The sequence below is a fragment of the Brassica napus genome, chromosome C9, assembly GCF_020379485.1.
Source record: "Brassica napus cultivar Da-Ae chromosome C9, Da-Ae, whole genome shotgun sequence".
Taxonomy (NCBI): domain Eukaryota; kingdom Viridiplantae; phylum Streptophyta; class Magnoliopsida; order Brassicales; family Brassicaceae; genus Brassica; species Brassica napus.
Genome location: NC_063452.1, coordinates 24,935,249 through 24,948,295, shown reverse-complemented (window position 1 = coordinate 24,948,295; position 13,047 = coordinate 24,935,249).

The following is a 13,047-nucleotide window of genomic DNA, read 5'->3' as shown; positions in this document are numbered from 1 at the left end:
AGACACTTCTCCACAAGGTTTACTTCTTTCCCATTGCCAATATCAAACCTGTAACATTTCAATCAAACACACATCTAAGTTTATTTTTCTTGATTGGCTCAAACCTTTTGACATAAATGGGAAAAAGGAGTCGGTGAGAAGTAATTACCAGTAGAAGGATTTTACTTTGTACATACATGTTTTATCACCTGTAAAAAACTTTTACCTAATTAAGTTAAAATAAACATAATTGCAATTGACCTAAACCGAAATAAGAAAAACATAAATTAAGAAAAAGTACATATGTTTTTAATGGTATTACTGTAAAAGAGTTGATAATAATTAAAACTTTATTAGATTAGAGTGTATACAATCTTTCTAGTTCCTTCCAAGTTTTGTTTTGGTAGTAGTTGAAAATAATAGTTTATAAAGATGTCCGACAAAGAAATATAAGACTGCAAACACTTGTATTGTATGAACTTATAATCTTTCATGTGACAATGATTTGATCAGGGAAATATTAAGTCAAGTTTGAGATTAGAGCAGTCACTTTGCTGAAGTTTCTCAACATCTATTTCCTGCTTGGGAAAATAACAAAATGAGAACCGAGCACTGGAACTTCACCATTGCCTAGGAACGATCCATCTGGCTAGAGAAAACTTCCAAATTATAATACAGGAAGTAGAAAGTAGACGGATGCTCTGCCCTAAAAAAGAATTTCATAAACCGCATCTGATGTAACAGAGAAATTGAAGAATTAATCAGCTTAGTATATAAAATTGGTGAAGAGTATACTCAAAAATAAAAAAAAATTAATGACATGGGACTCCTTGTGACAGAACAAAAGTCGTAGTTGAATACGGTAAGCGGCGTAAGCCCTATAATGTGAAGAGACTCTAGAATTCTGCATCAAGATCCAACTTGATTGTGTCCCCTCCGCTTGAGACTTCTTATTCTCGTAAGAGTTTCTCAGACTTGAGTATTATTTTCTCTGAACAGGCACTAAATATTTTGATCATAGCCTCTAGATAATGCAGGGACCCATGAGATTTAGCTGCAAGACAAATTAAAATGAAATAAATCATTAATGCCACAAGCACTGCAATATCTAAAACACATGTAGAGATAACAAATCTACTTTACCTCTTCTTCTTAACTTCCAGACATCTAGGTCTACTGGTATCAACCCTTTTCCCATAATCTGCTGGAGGATCTCAGCAAGAACTCCCTAGAGAAAGACAAAGGAAGTTAACTGATGGTACGAAAAAAAAAAATCAAAAACAAAAAAGAAATGATTCTTTTATCAATTGAAATCATGTTACCTTGTCACTGAAAGTGTTTTCTCCGAGGACATGCCTTGCAACAATCGAATCTGAGATAACAACATAAGCTTTTCGAACAAACTCATATTTATACACTACTCTATGCTTTAGATGAAAAATATCACGGAAGAGCACTGGCGGCAATTTTGTACTACAGATAAATACGGGCTCTCCCACCGCTATTTAATAAGAAATTATTAAGGTACACAACACCGCATCTATAATGCAATATGACGTATAATGTTAGGATTAGTATGGTTCTTACTCTTCATGTTGGAGATATAATAAGTACACCATATCCTTTTGCATTCACGTTCCCATATTTTGGATACATCAACCAGCTAGAGTACCGCACAACGTTATCAATGTGAGCTATGCAGTTAAGAAGGTTGTCTATAAAGCATTATACGTACTTAGTATTGTATTAAAACTAATTACTAATTACCTGAGCTGGTTCCGGTTTCAAGAAGGCAAATTTGTCACGAATGGTTAGCGTCTCGGCCTTTGTCACCTCAGACGCATTGACCATAACAGCAACATCTTGGTTTTGAGCCGACTTAAAACATATTTTTGAGCCTGATAGAGTTCCCAACTATAAATTAAAATGAGCAAGGAATACAGACCAGGATAGATACTCAATTAAGTACTGGCCGGAAGAAGTGGAATCTAAAGTTATATACTTCACAAACTAATAAGTGAGTAATCGTGCAGGATAACCATGAGTTACAAAGTGAGTAAAAAGGTACCTCCTATACGTTTTGTGTTGACTGTTGTGACTAAGCTAACGGTTGGAGTTTGTAGGCTGTTATAAAACTCATTGGCAGGCAGCCTGATCCAACAGGACAGGGCCACTGCAAATGTTCATCAAAAGTTTGTTAAAACTTAGAAGGGAATAAAGATGGTATTCAATTGTTAAATGAGTTTACAGGTGCCTACTCTTTAGGCTGAAGGTGCACCACCAAATCTCCTTTCTTCAAAGGATTTCCACAACAAAAAATAGTTCATAAGAGTATATAAACCTTCCATAGAGATTACCACTGAGATAAGAGTTCGCTTCAAATTCTTTAGATGAAAGGAGCATGAATCTGTCCAACTGAAACACCAGGCGGTTCTCTTCAAGATAACAGAGTTGTGAATGAAACAAACGATGAGGCCGTGGTCGAGAACACATTATATCTATTTGCTTTTGTTTGCAAAGAAATTGAGCTGTAGGTGGGTACACGACTTGAAGAGATGAACACCTATATGACACAACCCTGTTAAAGAATAGTTTCAGACAACAAATATGAATTTCGAGGAACCCAATAGAGATGAGTTCATACCTATTCATCAATAAGAAGAGTTCCAGCCCAATTAGTAAGCCACCTTTCGTTGTGTTTCTGGCTTCCTAAAAAATAAATTTCTATGTTTCTGTTGCCTTAGCTTCTTATAAATTGATTTATGTGGCTGAAGTGAAGAGGGGAATGAAGAAATACATGAGGGATGTATATAGTGTGGAGTTGGTGGGATGAAAATAGATTACTGGCGTTAGGATATCTGCAGTTAATGATTGAGCTTTAAGAGGCTTAGCATGTCGAACGTAACGTTCAAGAGGAGAAGGGGAAGCGGTACAGATGAGGTGGTGATTAGATAAGAATGAAGACGACGATGGAGAATTATATTTTACAGGTATCAGGTTTTAGACAGACAATGGGCTCCATTGTCGGGCTAAGAAGAAAGACATGTAACAAAATCATACTAAAACCCCAGGTTTTATCTTCTGTCAATAAAACAACAATGACATGGCGAATTAAACCCTTCTGATTGGATTATTTTTTGTGCTAAGGTGGATAGCTTAAAATGTCTCCCCTAATCTCTTTTATATATTTGGATCTAATAAATTCAAGACCAAAAATATTGATTAATATATATATTTGTAAATAAAAGTTTTCAATATCTTTATGTTTATAGTTATATGTTAACAAAAGCTTTCAATATCTTTATGTTTATAGTTATATGTTAACAACAATTTATATTTTTTTTTTAAATTTGTTTTATATATACATGTGAAGAAAAATCATTATATCCATACAATATAAAACAAAATATAAACCACTAATTTGAAACATGTTTAATAGATTAGACTATCATGATAAAAGCGAAACAATTCTCTCGACAACCTAAATTCAAGTAAAAAAATACACACAAATTTTAATCATCAGTATACCTCATAAATAAATAAATAAAACGACATAAAAGTGAAATTTAACCGCGCATGACGCGGTCGCATTCTAGATTTAATTAACCACAATTAGCGTACCCGGTTGAAATATATATGTTATGAACGAATTAGTAACATTCATTCATCTGTTAAAATTTGTTTTTCTTAGTTGGATCACTTCTTATGCTAGAATTTTTTGTTTGCAATATTCATTCTTTTCAATTTTGTATACTTCACTATAATTACTTTCAGTGTTGTAACATAAGGATAATTGGCAAGTGCTCCAGATGCTTTCTACCGCTCTATTTCTTTTTACACCATACTAACTTACCAATTATGAGAGTGATTGGTTGAGATGTAACAAGTATATTTAGCTTTAATTTCTATTTACAGTCACAAAATTACTAGTCATGTTTTCTTTAGTTCTTAAAGGTAAAGTCAAAAAAATTGTAAGAGCTTTATTTTCTAAACTATTATTACTAAGCTATATAAAAATATTTAATGTAAGAATATATTTCCTTCTGCATCAAATACAACTACATCAAAAAAATCCATACACTGAATTCTATATGGGTGATTGGTTGGGCTTTGATTAGTGGGTTTAGCTTTATTTTCTATATACAACCATATAAACTACCAATCATGCTATAAGTAGTTTTTAAAGTTAAAGCCCAAAAATTACAGAAATGGTTGTAGGAACTTTATTTTCAAAAACAAAATATATTGATGTATGAATATCTTTTCTTTTTAACATTTTCCTCGGTAATTTCTACAGCTACACTGATACATCTATGTAGATCCTAAAATCTACGCTACGTATTTTATAGTGATTGAAAGTTTGATTTGGGAAAGAAAAGATGATGTGGGCAATGATATCTTTAGAACACAACGATATAATCAGATTCCAGTAGGCAAAGATGAATTTTATTGATGAATAAGATCGAATAAAACAAGAAGAATAAGATCTGACGTTACAAACGAGGTCGATAAGAGAAAAGACTTAAAGCGAAGTGAAATGAGGTTGATGTGTGTGAATAGCTCTCTCTAGGGTTTTCTCTGTGGCTTTCCTCGTGCCCATCGATCTCTTCTTATAATGGATTGGTCTCGGATTCTTCTCATATTCTCCGCGATCTTCGGCTCTTCAGATTGATCTTCTCTTGCTAGCCGGAGTTAGTGTCGCATCCCCGTCCCGGGATCTTGACATAGGGCCTAGACGTTTCGATAGAAACGAGACTGCCTTGGTTCAGATCAAGAGAATTGATTGTGAACAAGGTGGGATGAGTGAAATGATCAGAATGGATCATGGGAAAACGCAGTCTATGTTAATAAATGGATCAAAGGACTTAGACGGATTGAATAGGATGGAGAGAACAAGTTGGGAAAGTTGTACAGTAGCTGGACGATGTAGACGGGTAGCTCGATCAGCTAAAAAAAGCTCGATCAAGTGCAGTCTAGCTCGGTCCAAGTTATGTCAGCTCAACTAGCTGAGTTACTAGCTCACTCAGCTGGGTCAGCTGAGATTCAGCTCAACTCAGCTGGACTGAGTGTTCGGGTCTCGGGCAGTTGGGCCAGGTCCGGACTATGGTCGGGCCATATGGTCGGGCCATATGGTCGACCCAAGGTGGCTACGGGCCGGTGGGCTCTTTTGGTCGAGACATGGGCTTGGGATATCAGTTTGGGCTTGGGTTTGACATGCCTAGATGTTGTTGGACGTGCCTAGATGTATCTGGAAACCTCCAAGATCCAACAGGTGCAATCTGGACCGTTGATTGTAATCGATGGCCAAGATCTGTTCCGAAAGGATGCTTGGAAAGGATGTGTTCCTTCGCACATGCCCTTTGGTTTTCTATATAAAGGGAGGACGTCCAGGGATAAATTCATTCATTCTCATTCAGTCTAATTCTGTCTGAGACAAAGGACACACGTCCTAAACAAAGGGATCCCCCAATGAGAATCGAGGATCCAAGCCGGAAGGGCAGAATCCGGGATCCAAGCCATAAGGGCACGATCCGGTTCATGGTGGGTATGGCTTTAGCCATATGAGGCCGTGGCTTTTAGAAGTCACTGAGGCCAAGAGGAAGACCTATTCCTGGAGGGAAATAGGCGCAAAGGACCAAGGGTCCAAGGGCGGTTAGCCGGGAGGCGGACTGACCGATCGGTAAGGGCTATAGCGGTTGTGAGTGGTTCTATCTCTGTTTCTTTATATTATTATGTCTATATGATATATATATTTGGAACGTGATAGTTAACCATGTTACCACGTCATAGACCCTGGTGTCATGGTTGGTTACGTTGATCGCTAACCATAGCCGAGAGGTTGGATCAAAAGGGTACTAGTCGCCAAAGGTTGCGTGTTGCCAAGGGTCATGAGTTACCAAAGGTTGTGAGATACCAAAGGATGCAAGTAACCAAAAGGTACGAGATACCAAGGGTCGCAAATATCAAAAGGTACGAGGACCAAAAGGTACCAATGACCAAAGGGTGCATCGTGATCCCAAGGTTGCAATGTATCGTGATCCAAGATCTGCGATCATGTCGGGATCCTAGAGGTACGAACGTGTCATGATCCAAGAGGTACGAACGTGTCGTGATCCATCGGATTTGAACGGGTTGTGACCGAAAGGGTACGAACGGGTCGAGACCGAAAGGGTACAAACGGAACGGGACCAAAAAGGGTACGAGTGATTTGATGGTTAAAAGGACACCACATGCATTATGTTGGGCATGGACCCACATGATGGCAATGGGTTGTCAGTTTGGTCAATACATGAGTGTAAGGAAATAGCGAAGGCCTTAAGGGCTAGTGCAATCCGTACAACATGATTGATGTATGAACCAAAATCCATAGTTAATGGATGGATGGTTCTAGCCGTAAAGGCTAAGTGGGATATCTTACAATCAACTTCGGGTTGGTGAGTAAGATAGGCGCCATATGCCTTATGTAGGGCGTAGACCCACATGATGGCAATGGAAGGCCGGTTATGTCAATACCTGCTAAGTAGACGATGGCTTATCAAGTCTAGTGGCTGGATCATGTTTCATGACGATGTTTCGATGGCCGAGCACTAGTATGGATAGTCACGTTGCTGGAGTAAGAGTATTGATGTGATGCTTCTAGATATCAACCTTGGTGTTGATAACTTCGAGATTGGCTAAGAGTCATGACGAAGTATATGGCTAGTACTATGTGTCGTAGACCATAAGTATTGAGCCTAAGTATGATTGTTCAAGGAAGACCGTGTAAGATCTGATCATGGTTGAGTATGGACGACCTAACCTCTGAATGATGGTCCAAGGTGTCGGTACTAACTTGATGAATGAAAACATGGGTTGGTATGAACAAATCATATTTGTTGTCTGGGTTAAGTCCCAAGGCCGGTTAGGCCAGATGATGACTCATCAGTTCCAAGTCATGTGAGGATGGTTGGTTGATTGACTTAGGATCTAATGAGATTTGTCAGTCCAGAAGATGGACTTGGTACTATTGCCTATAAGGCAAAAGGGTTTCGGAGTGTGCATGAGCCGAGAAAGGCCAGATGTATATCCTTATCCTTTCAAAGACTTCTCAAAGGTTACTTATGTCTGTGGGGATGGTTGGTTGAATGACTAAGTACCTAGGGGAGCTGTTTGCTGCAGGAGTCAAGATAAGGACCTTAAGTAAGATCATTGAGTGATCGTGGTCCAGCTCTCAAGCAAGAGCAATTCGAGTCAATGGATGACCGATGAGCTAATAAGCTCCGTAGATGTGGCAAAGGTAAGATCTTGCAATACCTGCATAGATCTAGATAGAATGGTTTAGGGGAATGGAACCTCAGAATCGTATGACTTGGTTTGGGTTTAGGATTGACCTTTAAGCTAATCGGTAGTTGTGTAAACTGACCAAAGCTAAGGTGATTCGATCAGACAAGTGTTAGATTGGTTTTAGACCAATGGTTAATTAGAGAATAATCCACTGCGTATCTGTTGAAAGGATTTAGGCTATAAAGGACTGAGAAAGTCTTTATCTAAGATCTAAGTTAGCCCTCGCCTTTAGGCGATATTATAATTAAAGGGCGAAAATTAAGAGGTTCGGCCAGGAAGTGGACCGAGCGACGTAAGGCTTCGACCGCAGCCTAGTCGGCTGGATCGGGGTGTTACAAGTTGGTATCAGAGCATGCATGATCCTGTTTAGGACAACGCTCTAAGATGTTGGTTTCCAAACCGAAATTATTTCTGAAAACTATGATGACTATGAAACCTTAGTTGGGATGAGCCAAGAGGGAGCTCAGGTAAGGGGTATCATGCTTGTGAACGGAGTAGTTCCAAGATGAGCCAGCTTAGCCAAGATGAACTCTCAAAGGGCAAGATCCTAAAAACAGAAAGGTTGGTTGATCTAGTTATTTAGAAGTAATAGACGGGTTGGAAGGGATGGAAGCAATCCGAGATTTATCTATGGATGACCTGGACAACGGAAGTAACATGGACCAGAGAGTGGCTTAGGTTGAAATAAACATGCAGCACTCTACTGAAGACAAGTGTTATTCCTTAGTGGCCGTTCATAAAGTGAGCATATGCAATGTTAAATCTGACTCAAGGGAAACACTACATGACCAGTACACGAGTGGACTTGTGATCAGATGGATCAGCTAGGACTCGGTACAAGTCAAGGTTGGTTTCCTTAAATCTAGTTGGATGGAATGAACCAATTCCAATCTGAATCCGTCCAAGGAAAGAATGAGGAAACTCAAGATGTTCGTTTCAATCAATGAAAGAACATGATGTTAAGTATCTTAGTATGATGGGGATTGAGGTATATTATAATTGCTCTTGTGAATGGTGTCAGCATTCGCAAAGGTAATAAGCTTTGGAGAATGGTATGGGACGTTTTCCAAATGTGTGATCAAACCGAAATCCTACTCATCTAGGTACCCACTGGAAGTGGAAGTATTGAAGTTCTAGACAATGCAATGAGGGATGTTATGGGACGTCCTTCGTGGTATGGTCATGAACCAAAGTATTTTCCATGAGACAATGGTACATGATTACAACAAGATGTTGTGAATCAGTCTAAGGTAGTTTATGTTTACGGTTGAGTGGTCTGGGGAACAAGGCAATCCACTAAAGCTTGGTCGCTTAGGGATTTGCAGGAGTCTACCAGGACTCAACAAGAGACATCACTCCTTAAGGATCCATATGGATCGAATAGGGCTCGACCAGTGTGGCGAGTGACCTAGCGGATGGACCAAGGTGGTATGCAATCGAGTCCAGAGATGGACCAGGGTTGGCTTACCTGAACGAGTTCATATCTGCTAGGGCCCTCAAGTAGAAATGCTTGGTCTGGAACCTAGAATGTCTAGGGGATTCTGATGAGGGGTCTCTGATAGGAACCCTCATGATTGGTGGTGTAAAAACCAACGTACTTTCCGACACAGGGGCTACACATAGGTTTTGTGAGTCCGGGAACTAGTCGGAAAGGGTCTGTTCTGTCTGGACGCTGGTGATAATTTTGGGATAGTGAGGGCAGCCGGTGGGCAAGCCAGGAACTCATTAGGTCTCATGTCGAATATCCCAGTGTCAATTCAGGGAAAGGTATTCTCTGTGAATATGTTTGTGTCCACCTAAAGTATCACGAAGTGATCCTAGGTATGGACTGGTTGGGAAAGTATCGGGCCACTCTCGATTGCCATAGAGGTCGTGTGCAATTGGATACTGGGCTTCATCCGATCCAGTACCAATGTCTGTGTTCGGCTCAAGAGGAAGTATGGTTTCAGCAGTTCGAGCGATTCGGATGCTGGAACAGGGTTGTCAGTCCTTTTTTGATACAATTACAACTACAGATCCTGGCAGTTCTGTCTGTCTGAAAGACCTTTCAGAGGATTCGTTGGTGTCTAAGTTCCCAGAGTGTTCCAGTCGCTACAGGGTGTCCCCCCTGATAGATCGGATCCATTTATGATTGAACTAGCGCCAGGGACAGCTCCGCTGTCCAAGAGTCCGTTTCTGTCGGCTCTCGCCGAGATGGCAGAGCCGAAGTTGACCATGTCCGGGAGAGGACCATGGTCGCAGTACAACCAAGTCGGAGTTTGACCTAAGGTTGAAAATGATCAAGTCCAGTAAAGGACGAGGATCAGGCCACGACCTATTCGGAGATGGACCTATGGTCGGGGTGAAACGGTCGAGTCCCTGAGTGGACCATGACCGGAATATGATCACGTCCGTAAATGGACCAGGATCGAATTATGACAAAGTCCAGTGAAGGACAGGAGTCAAGTCTGAGGCGTTTTTAGTCTGGAGGGACTAAGAGAGCAATGTGGCCAAGCCTGAAAAGGTTGTGGCTGATTAAGGGGATGATCCAGTACATTGTGGCTGAGGTCATGAGCCTTATTGTCCATGAAGGACAAAGAATCATAACAATCTGTTAGGACTCGTTGTAGGTCGAGCAGCCTAAAGATTTGAACGAGTTCGTGAGGACTTGACTGGTACATCAATGGTCAAAGAGATTCGATCATTGGAGAGTTCATTTGGTTCTTTAAGAATCAAGTTGTTCTGTTCAAAACGAGACTAAGTTCAGTTGGGACATTTTGTCATGAGACAAGGTATAACCACCACTGGATTCGAGGACGAATCCATCTCAAGTGGGGGAGACTTGTCGCATCTCCGTCCCGGGATCTTGACATAGGGCCTAGACGTTTCGATAGAAATGAGACTGCCTTGGTTCAAATCAAGAGAATTGATTGTGAACAAGGTGGGATGAGTGAAATGATCAGAATGGATCATGGGAAAACTCAGTCTATGTTAATAAATGGATCAAAGGAATTAGACGGATTGGATAGGATGAAGAGAACAAGTTGGGAAAGTTGTACAGTAGCTGGACGATGTAGACGGGTAACTCGATCAGCTAAACAAAGCTCGATCAAGTGCAGTCTAGCTCGGTCCAAGTTATGTCAGCTCAACTAGCTGAGCTACTAGCTCACTCATCTGGTTCAGCTGAGATTCAGCTCAACTCAGCTGGACTGAGTGTTCGGGTCTTGGGCAGTTGGGCCAGGTCCGGACTATGGTCGGGCCATATGGTCGACCCAAGGTGGCTACGGGCCGGTGGGCTCTTGTGGTCGGGAGATGGGCTTGGGATATCAGTTTGGGCTTGGGTTTGACATGCCTAGATGTTGTTGGACGTGCCTAGATGTATCTGGAAACCTCCAAGATCCAACAGGTGCAATCTGGACCGTTGATTGTAATCGATGGCCAAGATCTGTTCCGAAAGGATGCTTGCAAGGGATGTGTTCCTTCGCACATGCCCTTTGGTTTTCTATATAAAGGGAGGACGTCCAGGGATAAATTCATTCATTCTCATTCATTCTAATTCTGTCTGAGACAAAGGACACACGTCCTAAACAAAGGGATCCCCCAATGAGAACCAAGGATCCAAGCCGGAAGGGCAGAATCCGGGATCCAAGCCGGAAGGGCAGAATCCGGGATCCAAGCCGGAAGGGCAGAATCCGGGATCCAAGCCATAAGGGCACGATCCGGTTCATGGTGGGTATGGCTTTATCCATATGAGGCCGTGGCTTTTAGAAGTCACTGAGGCCAAGAGGAAGACTTATTCCTGGAGGGAAATAGGCGCAAAGGACCAAGGGTCCAAGGGCAGTTAGCCAGGAGGCGGACTGACCGATCGTTAAGGGCTATAGCGGTTGTGAGTGGTTCTATCTCTGTTTCTTTATATTATTATGTCTATATGATATATATATTTGGAACGTGATAGTTAACCATGTTACCACGTCATAGACCCTGGTGTCATGGTTGGTTACGTTGATCGCTAACCATAGCCGAGAGGTTGGATCAAAAGGGTACTAGTCGCCAAAGGTTGCGTGTTGCCAAGGGTCATGAGTTACCAAAGGTTGTGAGATACTAAAGGATGCAAGTAACCAAAAGGTACGAGATACCAAGGGTTGCAAATATCAAAAGGTACGAGGACCAAAGGGTACTAATGACCAAAGGGTGCATCGTGATCCCAAGGATGCAATGTATCGTGATCCAAGATCTGCGATCATGTCAGGATCCCAGAGGTACGAACGTGTCGTGATCCAAGAGGTACAAATGTGTCGTGATCCAAGAGGTACGAACGTATCATGATCCATCGGATGTGAACGGGTCGTGACCTAAAGGGTACGAACGGGTCGGGACCGAAAGGGTACGAACGGGTCGGGACCGAAAGGGTACGAACGGAACGGGACCGAAAAGGGTACGAGTGATTCGATGGTTAAAAGGACACCACATGCATTATGTTGGGCATGGACCCACATGATGGCAATGGGTTGTCAGTTTGGTCAATACATGAGTGTAAGGAAATAGCGAAGGCCTTAAGGGCTAGTGCAATCCGTACAACATGATTGATGTATGAACCATAATCCATAGTTAATGGATGGATGGTTCTAGCCGTAAAGGCTAAGTGGGATATCTTACAATCAACTTCGGGTTGGTGAGTAAGATAGGCGCCATATGCCTTATGTAGGGCGTAGACCCACATGATGGCAATGGAAGGCCGGTTATGTCAATACCTGCTAAGTAGACGATGGCTTATCAAGTCTAGTGGCTGGATCATGTTTCATGACGATGTTTAGATGGCCGAGCACTAGTATGGATAGTCACGTTGCTGGAGTAAGAGTATTGATGTGATGCTTCTAGATATCAACCTTGGTGTTGATAACTTCGAGATTGGCTAAGAGTTATGACGAAGTATATGGCTAGTCCTATGTGTCGTAGACCATAAGTATTGAGCCTAAGTATGATTGTTCAAGGAAGACCGTGTAAGATCTGATCATGGTTGAGTATGGACAACCTAACCTCTGAATGATGGTCCAAGGTGTCGGTACTAACCTGATGAATGAAAACATGGGTTGGTATGAACAAATCATATTTGTTGTCTGGGTTAAGTCCCAAGGCCGGTTAGGCCAGATGATGACTCATCAGTTCCAAGTCATGTGAGGATGGTTGGTTGATTGACTTAGGATCTAATGAGATTTGTTAGTCCAGAAGATGGACTTGGTACTATTGCCTATAAGGCAAAAGGGTTTCGGAGTGTGCATGAGCCGAGAAAGGCCAGATGTATATCCTTATCCTTTCAAAGACTTCTCAAAGGTTACTTATGTCTGTGGGGATGGTTGGTTGAATGACTAAGTACCTAGGGGAGCTGTTTGCTGCAGGAGTCAAGATAAGGACCTTAAGTAAGATCATTGAGTGATTGTGGTCCAGCTGTTAAGCAAGAGCAATTCGAGTCAATGGAGGACCGATGAGCTAATAAGCTCCGTAGATGTGGCAAATGTAAGATCTTGCAATACCTGCATAGATCTAGATAGAATGGTTTAGGGGAATGGAACCTCAGAATCGTATGACTTGGTTTGGGTTTAGGATTGACCTTTAAGCTAATCGGTAGTTGTGTAAACTGACCAAAGCTAAGGTGATTCGACCAGACAAGTATTAGATTGGTTTTAGACCAATGGTTAATTAGAGAATAATCCGCTGCGTATCTGTTGAAAGGATCTAGGCTATAAAGGACTGAGAAAGTCTTTATCT